Below are 12,249 nucleotides of genomic sequence, written 5' to 3'. Positions count from 1 at the left end.
AATGTATTTTAATGCTTGAAATAAAGTGAGTTTAAAAATATATATAGCTTGTAAATGCAGCCATAATTTGTGAAACGTCATTCAACATGTTGTGCAATGTCATTAAAATGTTTTAATAGTATCAAAAACATATTTTTCGAGAGGGCAAGATAAAACTTTGTGTGGGCAATTGCTCCTCCAAAAAACTTAACCAAAGCTTTATCAGCATCTTCATCTGAGCTATTTACATTGTGCATGCACAATTGCACATTATACAAGGTCTGAGTAAAAATTTTGCAACATATATATTGTCTAGAGCGTGACCGATATATCAGTCAGCCGATATTTATCGGCCGATATCAGGGGTAGCCAATATATTGTATCAACTATTTTTCGCCGATAAACATCGGCCAGCAATACATGCCTTTGGAAGAAACACAAGTTGCTCAAACGTGCTTGTAAACAGCACACTTAAACTCTCTCGTTTTAATTACTTGCACGCGGCTGCATACAATCCATTTTTGCATGCAGCATGTAGGGGGTGCAACCTAGTTCGTACCCTGAACAGTTCGTACCCTCAGTTCGTACCCTGAAAAGATCAAGAGAAAAAATTAAAAAAAGCCGAAGTCGCTGATCGCAGTTTCCACAAACATTTTAAAATTTTTCCCCTGAAAAGATTGAGAGAAAAAAATAGAAAAAAGCCGAAGTTGCTTATCGGAGTTTCTGTTTTTCCACAAACATTTTAAACTTTCTGGTAATGATCCTAAGAGTTTGCCAAAGTCGCTGATCGCAGTTTCAGCAAACATTTTAAAAGGGTTAAGGTTAGGAAAAGATCGAGAAGAAAAAATTAAAAATAGTTGAAGTCGTTGATCGGAGTTTCCACAAACAAACAAACTGAAAAGATCGAGAGAAAAAAATAGAACAAAGCCGAAGTCGCTGATCACAGTTCCCGTTTTTCTGCAGTTTCCGCAAACATTTTAAAAATTCTGGTAATGATCCTACGAGTTTGCCGAAGTCGCTGATTGCACTTTCCGCAAACATTTAAAAAGGGGTTAGTGTTAGGAAACGATCAAGAGAAAAAAATAGTACAAAGCCGAAATCGCTGATCGGAGTTTCCGCAACAAACTGAAAAGATCGAGAGAAAAAAATAGAACTGTTTTTCAGCAGTTTCCACAACCATTTTAAAATTTCCAGGAATGATCCTAAGAGTTTGCCGAAATCGCTGATTGCAGTTTCCGCAAACATTTAGAAGGATTAGGGTTGATCGGAGTTTCCGCAAACATTTTAAAATTTCTGGTAATGATCCTAAGAGTTTTTGTTGGTTTGCGGAAACTGCAATCAGCGACTTCGGCTTTTTTAATTTTTTCTCTTGATCTTTTCAGGGTACAAACTGAGGGTACGAACTGTTCAGGGTACGAACTAGGTTGCATCCGCATGTGGGTATGCTTTCGAATGTCTTGTTTTGTGCACGTCAGTCACATCGTTGCTCAAGTAGCCTACTACCGAGCAAAACAGCATGAACCAACCGAGGCAATGGAAACTCAACAGCTTTGCTACTCACCATCAACACCTACCGTTCTAGATCTGGCAGCTCAATCGAATGACTTAGGGGAGTGGCCTCTAATTCTTACAAATGAACAAAAAAGAAATGGGCAGCAAGAGGCAGCTCAGAATGTCAACACATGAACAGTGACTTTACCAAATTAAAAAGATTCTATGAGGTTGAAGGTTGCAAATAGATTGTAAAAAGCAACATTTTACTCATGTGTATAAAACCACAAATGAAAAGCGGCTTAGGGAGTGGTTATGATACAGCGAGACCAAAGAAAATCTGTACTGTTTTACCTGCAAACTAGCAGCTTCATCAAACACTGAATTGCATGTATTTTGTGAAGGTTTCCATGCCTGAAAGAATGCACAGCTGCTCATTGATAGCCATGTGTTAAGTTCGACGCAAAAAGCTGGGATCCTGTATGCCTGATCAATCTCCGAAAAGATAGAGAAAAAATTGATGCCGCCCTGACGAAACAACTTGAGGACGTGAAGAAACACTGGGGTTCCCTAGTGGAGAGGATCTTAAATGTCATAATGTTATTGTGTGAAAGAGGGTTGGCCTTCAGAGGAACAAATAAAACAATAGTCTCCTAACAACGGAGACTATTTGGTATTGTTGGAGCTTATTGCAACTGTGGAATAGTGTGGATCCATTCTTGTGCCAACACATTCAGGATTTTACTAGTCAAAGTCTCGGCAACACATCAACATGTATAACCTATGCAAATCGTGGAAAAGGCCACACTTCCTACTTATCAAAGAGCATTTGCGAAGAGGTAGGCTACCGGTAGTCAACATATTGGGAAAAGCAGTTAAAGATATAACCGACAGTAAACTGAAAGTAGCTAAATACTTTTCCATATCACTAGATTCAACCCCGGACATTGCTCACACGGAACAGCTTTGTTTAACAGTAAAATATGTCTTAAAGCCAACAGGGCCTGTGGTTGGTTAGTTTTGAATATTTATCCTCGTACTGACAAAGCTTTGATTATTCCTAGTTGTTTCGAATAGCCTGTACTTGTAGTGGCTTTTGACGCAGGGCCGAAAGGTTTCTCGCATTTCTTCCGATGGAGAGCCATAGCCTACCGCTCAGCAGATTTTCGACAGCCTGGTACTGACACACCAATGGGAAGGGTATCAATCTTTCCGGTTGCTGTGGACAGAGTTATGACAACGTGAATGCTATGCTCATTCGTTGAATTTAGTTGGTGTTTGCGCTGCACAATCATGTCTAGAAACAGTTCAGTTCTTTGACTCTGTTGAAAATATCTATGGTATTCTTTGCTGCTTCAACACACCGCTGGTCCATTCTGGTGTGTTCAGGCCTGGTAGAGTGCTAAAGAGGCTCTCTGCAACACAATGGTTCGCAAGAGTGTGTGTCTAGAGATGTACCGATACCAACATCACTTTTTTAGGCCGATACTTTAGTGTTACAAAAAGAAGCAATTTTGGTATTTGCAAGTAATTATACCAAATGCTAAGTTTTACCTTATTTGCATAAAACTATTAAAAAAGCTTTTTTTATTAGTTTTATGCAAATAAGGTAAAACTTAAAGCACAAGATCAAAAGTAAAATCACAAGATCTTGTGCTAAAACACAAGCCGTGGCATCACCTCGACAACTGACAACAAGCACAGTACCACTGACCAAATTAGTCTAACTCTAACTCTAAAACCAAAAAATACTCTAAAGTCAAAATTAGTTGTGTTCAAGTTTGGCGCTTACAATAAATAAATTCCAAAATACGCCACAAAACCAACTTTGGAAATTTATAGAGGAGCAAGGGGAACTTCAAATGGGCAACATTAGGTGCCTAAGGGGGCATTATTACATCATTATGAGTGACAATGAACGGATTTGAAAATCCTTGGCACTTGAAGATTCAAGAATCTAATCCCAACTCACTGTTGTGTCATAATAGTAGGTTTTGGTGATGAAAGGCCACCGTGATTGATAAGGCTACTATACGTCCTCTTTTAAGGGGATTTGTCCTCTTTTTTCAAGAAAAATGAACTGTCCTCCGAAGACACTAAAAATGCTCAAATGTCCTCTTTTTTGACAGTTTAGGTTTTCTTGCTTATATTTACAACGGGATTATATTGCTTGATGACGTTTCAGCGACAGCTTGTAGGCTATTTGTTTTCTAAACATTTTGTATAGGCTACCAATGTAACATGCTGATTTATAAATTCTACGCTACAAGAAATTGGTGCATTTTATGGAACTGTTGTTGAACGTTCATTGCCTGGCTGGTTCACTGTAAGATATTAAACGACATTTTAAAGGCCATGCTCACACTTTCACAAAAAAATGATTCTTTTACCTACATAGGCTACGTTTTATATTGATACAACGCTTGTAGACATTGTTGATTACCAACTCAGTTTGGTTCGTTTGTTACTTGAAACAAATCGAAACGAATGTTTATAACTCCAACGTTTATAACACCTAACCTCCAGGCTCCAGCAAAAGAAATCGTAGCATGAATAGGCCTACAGCTTTGCAAGGAAAGGGACAGATTTTTAGTTCTAGCATCTTAACCGTTATGTGCAGCCTACTGTTTTAATCATATTTCTTGCAAGTCCTTTAACAATTTCGTCAAGGCTGACCATTCTTTGTTGAAAAAAGTTAAGGCTTGGCTACTTGGAGATCGTGCCTGAGCCTGATTTGTCACATTTTGTAGATTCTAGCGATCATGGCTGTCTGACTGAAACTGTCTAAAAATAGGTATTTTTTTCACTTTTTGCTGACTCTTAATATAAAATCATTTGTTGTCGGAAGCACTAGAAATGGTAAAAAATAAGTTAAACGTTCAGTCAATCTGTTTTCTTGTTTTTTTTTTGGTAACTTTTGCTGCGTAGGACTTTACTGTTATAATCTAAAATGATGTAAAGTGTAAACGATTCTTCAAGCATAAAATTCTACTTGCTGGCAAAACGCGTCCTCTTTTTAGGCGATGAAAATATGGTAGGCCTAGTGATTGGGGACTGAGGTATAAGGGAAGAAACATTACATCATAATTGGGGTTTTTGAAAAATTAATAAAGGGTTTGCGCAAACTCTCCAAATAGGCTATCATAATAATTGATAAGAAGATGTAAAATGTAAACCAAGTCATTTGTGTGGTCGTACAAAAACTATTCGACAAGTAATGTGCAACCTAAGGGCGGAAGGCACTTTAACATACTGATATCCCATTGAACCACGAACCACTAGCCAATCAGAAGCTACGCTGTTCATGACGTCATCATGGTTGCGTTTCTCAGAACAAAGGAAAAATGCAACTTCCCACCACTTCTATTGCTCTTGTTGTGTAATTACCAAAAAAAGTTTAAAGTAATAATCAACTCTCTGGCTGAATGCTGAAATCGTCACAATTGGACGGATCGACAACCTAACATCTGATGGTTCGGGTTCGTTCAATTGGATATCAGTATGTCAAAGGTCCTACCCCTTAGGGCGCTTGTCGTTTGGTTGAGAAACTTTTGCCAGGCCAAGACTACCCAGGTAGCAAAAATGTATAATTTTGCATCGTTTTTATGTTGCTAAACGTTTAAAAAACCCATGTAACTTGGTTGTTTTTAGTAAGCTGGTTCTATCAGTTTGTGATTTAATTTCAACCTTTTGTTGTAATAAACTCATCAAGCTTAAACAATGTCAGAGTAAGTGGGCTGCGCAACGAACTCCCACAGCCACAGTTATCACCACTTGCTGCTGACAAGTCAAAGAACATCTATGTGTTTGATGTTGCCTATTTTCGTTACACTTTTGTGTTTTTTTTTATAGTGATACTTATTACGCTATTTCTGTTCGCTATTTTTGTTACGTTTAGATGATGTCACGTCATTATGCCGATTTGAGATATAATAATTTTGTTTTTTGTTTTATTATCCTTATCCTGCATTGCGGGAAAGCGGACTTGCGCACTATGCATTGGTGTACGCCTTCCGACGTAGCCTACACCTGACCCACGCTGCAGCCGACGGCAATGTCTGTTTCGGGTTGTCTACTCTACTTATGAGTTATGACGTAAATTTGGTACTACCCATTACTCGAAATCGATCACTGGGTAGAGGCAATTACCGTAAAGTTTTTTGTCCAGAGAAACAACAGCAAGTGCGGGTGGCTGGAGACTGGAGTCGAACATGCAGGCTCTTGACTGCGAGCCCAACGCGCTAACCACTCGGCCACTGCTGCCGACTGCTTCATGACGTTGTGTGGATGAAAAACTTTTACAAGTTTTATACTCTGCTTAGAGTAAAAAAGAAATACAAATGATAAATATTGGAGAAATTGAGTCTCCTTACAAGAATCGAATAACGCAAAACAAAATCAGTTTCAAATTTTCGAATAACGCAAAACAAAATCAGTTTCAAAACAAAATCAGTTTCAAAACAAAATCAAATAACAGAAACAAAACGTTTTGTTTAAGTGAAAGAATCACTGTAAGCAACCAATGTTAAAACGTGCGCGTAAGAAGTCATGGGAGTGTGACGTATTAAAAATTTGAACAGGTTGTTATTTTTCTACATCAATGTGACGTTAGTTACTACGGTACTTTAAAAAAAATTATATCTTTGCTTCTGTAGAAAATCCGCAGCAAACGCCTTTTTTTTATGTGTTTAGTATCGGCCACAGTATCAGCCAAATTTTGCCGATACCGATATATCGGTACATCTCTAGTCCACACACCAGGCCCGTAGCCAGGGGGGTTCTCAGGGTTCCCGGGAACCCCCCCTTGAGCCGAAAAGGTCCACATTTTGGGAAAGGTGTAGTGTACATATGATCACAGGATCAGCTGAAACCTTCCAGATAGTTCTAAATAAGAGGTTTCTGGAAGATTGAAAACATTTTCGTCCCGGACGCGTTAATAACGAAAAATAAAATGATTGATTGTACGATAGTAAAGTCTTAAACTTTGTTCATTGCTACCTCATAATGCCTTGTGTTGCGCTAGCGAATGTGACGTAAGTTGTTAAACTCGTATTTTCTCGGTTACAGAGTTTACGTAATAGTTAATCTTTCTTGCATTCTACCTTCTGGATAATTCTATTGATAAAACCTTATGAATACAGTTCTCGTGATAAAAGATAGTTGACGTGAGAACAGGCAACGGAATTGTGGACGCGTATTGGTTTAGTGCAGTGGTTTCCAACCTTTTTGTTGTCACGGACCTCTTTAGACAAATTATTAATTCTGCGAACCCCTACCTAAATTTTTCCTGAAACTTAATTAACATAGCCTACTATTGACTATTGTAATAATTATGCTACTCAACTACTGTAGCCTACTGTGTCACATTGCATTGCCGCCATGACTCCTGCGGGAAATATTAGGTTAAACAGTCGCTCAAATAAGAAAATGAATGAATTGTTCAAGAAATGTCAGCAGTATGTGATTATTAAGGTGACCCAAAGTGCCAGGCCGAAACTTTTTCAACGTAAGCAAATTTAATGAGAGAAATGAAAGTGAAAAGATCGCTTTTCGTTTTTTTCCCAAAATTCATCAAGGTACGGTAGCCTAATCACGGACCCCCAAAGGCTTTCTCACGGACCCCCAAGGGGTCCGCAGACGGCAGACCCCAGGTTGGGAACCACTGGTTTAGTGGATAGTGTGAGATATACTTTAAGCTGAATTACAGTGAAATTCGCTGAAGCTTACAAGTATTTGTGCCATTGTCCCATGGACCATTTTTTTAAGAAAAAAAATTCCATAGACCATTGGCAATTGATGTCCATTATGTGAACCAATAAAATTCTCTTTGGACCACTAAAAATTCGAGGTGGACCACCAGTGGCGCAAATTGTTATATTGCAAATTGTGCAGTAGCTTACATGACCTTATAAGGGTCTGCCCTCTCCCCCCCCCGCTTCTGGCGCCCCTGTCGGTTCCACTGTAGATGTGCTATTGTTAATGTAAAAATTGTTTGTACCGGTATTTATTTATTTTGTTTTTTTATAATTGACAATTTGAAGTTTGTTTTGTTTGTTGGTACATGTACTGCCGCTTCTTATGTTTTTGCTTGCTTGTGGACACACCAAGAAGAAAGCGTTTTCAAAAGGTCCATATTTTTGGATTTGGGAACCACCCCTTGAAAATGTCTGGCTACGGGCCTGCCACACACAACGGCTCCCGGCACGCTACAGAAGCGATAATTGAGATTGAAACATCTGTGTCTGCAAGTCCCTAGTCTGCAAGCAGGCCACATCACGGAGAGCAAAAAAACAACGCAAATTCAACGTCATCACAATTACAAATCAAGAGGGCAATTGACCCGCTGAAACAATTACAATGCATTGTTTTTACTTTTAATTTACTTTGCTTGTTTGTTTATACAGTATAGCCTATGTGGCACTACTGAAACAAAATAAATTGACTTTGCTTGAAAAAAAATAAGCCCAAAATGAACCACGGTCATTCCGGCAAAAAGTTTTGTGAGAGCTATCGTAATGTGGATAATGGGACATAGTACTGTATCTGTTTTTGTAAGCAATGCCACACACTTTACTCAATTTTGTACAAATGTCAGAGATATGGGCGTTCCAGTTCAATCTGTGGTCCATCGTTGCTCCAAGATATTTCACTTGATCAGTTTTGTTAATGTTTTGGCCGTTTAAGGTGAGAGAACGATTTTGCAACAGGAGGATTTTTACAAATGATCATAAAATTAGTTTTAATGTAATTAATCGATAATATATTCGTTCTCATCCATACATCAATCTTTTTTATTTCTTCATTGACTTGTTGTTCTAAGCAAGTCAGATTATGGTGTGTCATGTTTAGGCTGGTGTCATCCGCAAAAAGAGTGGTCATGAAAGAGGACACAGTAGGTAGATCGTTCACATATAATAAAAATAACAAAGGACCAAGGACTGACCCTTAGGGGGTGCCGCATTTGACCGTCGACAATTTTGATGATAATGAGTTAAGTTTTGTGCATTGTTGTCTGTTGGTTAAATAAGACTTCATCAAGTTCAATATTTTTCCACGTAAACCATAACAATATAATTTGTTCAATAAAATTCCATGATCGACTAGGTAACCGTCCCTGTGTCACGAGCTTCTACAAGTATGCGAAACTACCAGGAATAACCAATCAAGGCTTTGTCAGTCCATAGGGTCAGTCCGAGGATAAAGATTCAAAACCAACCAACCCTTGTTCAAATAGAATTTCTTAAAATTTAGAAGATGCATGAACCCTAGGGGCTTTATATTACGGGACGCGAAACTCCGCTTATCCGCCAACACTAGAAGGGTCACTGTACAATTTAAGTAGATAGGCTACGCAGTCACATCGAACAGCACCATCAATTTTGAACATATGAATGTATTGTCACTAAAGAATGGCAACAACGTTCTAATAAAGTAATAAATGTATCAAAACGCTTATATGACATTTATTAATAAACTGACATAGGCCTATGCATATTGTATGCTACAGGCTATATAAAGCTATGTTGCATACATTTCACATACCAGAGCATTATAAACAATATTCACATATCAAACATTGTCATGTACATAACATAAGTAAACAATTACACAATGTATAATAAATATGGTTCTTCTATAACCAAGCAACCTCTTCTCAATATATATTTAATGATTGCTTACAGTTAGTTTTTTGAAGGTAGTTTTTGAATTTTTCGCGATGAACTGGCAACCAAATCTTTTTTAATGTCTTCAAAACGTTAAGTTCATTCTTTGCGACACAATTGAAAGCAGTTTCTTCAATCATTTTAAAGCTTGCATGACCAGAATCACACTTTAAAGATACGATGACAAGAAGGTAATTAAACTGAGACACTGCGCATTCCGTGAGAGCGGAAACAAAAATATTACGTTGATTTCCAATAATGAACAGTCCTCCTTTTAAATTCCTTTTAATTTTCCACTCTAACACTCTAATAACACAGCATAATAATGGTGCACTGCAAGAGAGGTTACAATAAAACATAGTTCTGTTGGCTTGGATAAACCACCACGATCAGCTAAAGCAAGAAGCTTGCAACACTCATTGCTTTCTTCCACTAAAGTGTCATCTTTACCGGCAACAAGAAGTTCCTTGCAAGCATTGCATTTCCTACGAGGACAAATGCTTCTGTCAATATACCCAGCAACATAGTATGCCACATTCATGTCAGATGTGGATAGGTCATCTAATGTCACAATCCTAAAAAAATCAACCAGCCAAGTTACTGACAATGCAACTTTTGTTGCTGTAATTGCTGGGAAATTTAAGGATGACAATTTGGCTCCAGCTAGCAAAGCTTCTTGTTGAAGTAAAGACAGCATCATCTTGTATTTTATTACCTGAAACATTGAGTAAATGTAGTATCTATCTAAGAAGCTTCAACTAATTTCGGCATAAGCATAATCTTTAGGTAATGACAGTACTTTATGAGGATAATGTGTTCTAATATGTATATTTTTTCTTTGTAATCAGTCATACAAATTTTGGAGGTAACATGCCAGAAAGCTTCAGTCTCCACAAATAATTAAACAATTAAGAATAAACAAATATACTTCTTCATGTGTGCCTTTGCAGCAAAATGTTATATAATATTTATGTGAAGTTGCTCTAACCTTTAAACTGATGTTTCACAAACATCACTTTCCACAAATTCTCCACCATTTTGATAAATCGAGCGGTTTCAAGAAAAGATGGGTGATCCTCAGCATAAAATTCCAATCCTCGACTAGTTGATTCATGGAAAATGTCTTAAAATGTGTCATATGTTTAAGAGTTAATACATTGCAACTTTCAAGAACACTGAAGTTAATGTAAATGACAGTCATGCAAAATTGATAAGCAAGCATATTTCTTTATATTGCAAACAAGCATATTAGATTACAATATAAAATAGACAAAACCGGATAATTGCATAGTCCAATTGTCAAATTTTTTATGATACATGCGATTATCCAATTGTGTTATGGTTTAGTATTCAAGAATCTCATGCGATAAAACGGTTTGTGTATTTAACCAAGATATATATTGAACCATAGGCATACGAAGCCGAGCAACGTTATCAAGTTTAGCATATTTAAAGATTATTATATTTACAAAAACACAAAACTACGCAACAATTAAATATCGAACGTTTTCGACATCACAAGATGTCCTCTTCAGGAATAACATACATACAACTTCAGGAATAACATACATAAAGTTGTATGTATGTTATTCCTGAAGAGGACATCTTGTGATGTCGAAAATGTTCGATATTTAATTGTTGCGTAGTTTTGTGTTTTTGTAAATATAATAATGTTTAAATATGCTAAACTTGATAACGTTGCTCGGCTTCGTATGCCTATGGTTTAACAAGACAAACTCTCTACCGAAGCTGTATCAAGATATATATGTGATAAATCAATTTTATCTGCACAAGTCAAAATTTTAGTTTACGATTAACAAAAAGAAATAAAACAAAGTAACTTCAGTTACTTAGATTAACAAAAAATACTGTAAACATACTTTTTGACTTACTGAGAGCATGTGTCAGAAAAACATGGCTTGCATGAGTGTTCCAAAATGTGTTCAAAGCAAGAAGTAGGAATATCAAAATCAATCAATCAACTTCCAATTTTTTCATGGTATTGCTCGCACCCATTTTTCCTCAGTTCAACATCATTGGGAAATTTGAACAGAGAAGTTTTAACCTCGCTACTTGATTTATATCCAGTTGTACATCCGGGTACATAGCAAGTGTTAACCATTTTATGAATTAATGGTCAAATGCATTATATAGTTATACATAAATAGTACTAAAAGTATAAGAATGATTAGTACGTTAAAACTACAGAATTACCTATGACATCAATACCTTGCCTAGGTTTTATGTGTGAAGCATTTTCTGGTATAAAAACTGTTTTATTTGAGACAAGTGACAGATTTTACATAAATAAAACAATTAAAAAGTATATGGGTAATCCACTTAGTTTTCATTCTGCTAATAACAGGATTTCTGCTTTATTTAGAATTTTACACAATTTTAGAATTTTACACTTTTACATTTTTTACACTTTACAATTTTTACACAATAGAATTTAGAATTTTACACAATTTGCCTTAACATTATAGCGTACGTGAACAATGAACATCAAGTCTTGTGCAACATCATAACATTTGATGCATTCCTTCGGAAATATGTTTTTTCTTTTGTTGGAAGATGTGAAGTATCGTCTAACTCTATTGTTGCCTCCTTGATGAGGTCCGACTGCCATCGTAAATCAAATTACCGTCTTCAGTATAATAATTCTATGTATTCTATTATTTAGTTTTGATGGCTGCCATGTCATCTGATTGTTTTTATCGTTCTGAATACTTTCAGTTCTTCTAACTTGTAACACTACCGTACCATTGTCTGTAAACTTGTAACAGTTGATAGCATATTTAGTGAGATTTTGTGCATTTGCAGTTTGTGTATTATTCGTTGTTTTTCGTTGTTGTTGTTTGATGTTTGCAGTTTGTGTATTATTTCGTTGTTTTGGATATGGACAGCTTTGTCTGATGCAAATAAATATTATCATTATTTGAACAAATGAATAATATTTATTACCTACATTACATGACATCTAATAATATTTATTACCTACATGACATGACATCTAAGGTTTACAAATACCAACATACCTTCAATGTCATCATTATTATAAACTAATTGACTACTGTCACTGACTGACTAAAATATAGAGCAGACTATAAGACTA

The sequence above is a fragment of the Aplidium turbinatum genome, chromosome 17 (genome assembly GCF_918807975.1).
Source record: "Aplidium turbinatum chromosome 17, kaAplTurb1.1, whole genome shotgun sequence".
Lineage (NCBI taxonomy): Eukaryota > Metazoa > Chordata > Ascidiacea > Aplousobranchia > Polyclinidae > Aplidium > Aplidium turbinatum.
This window is presented reverse-complemented; position numbering follows the sequence as displayed.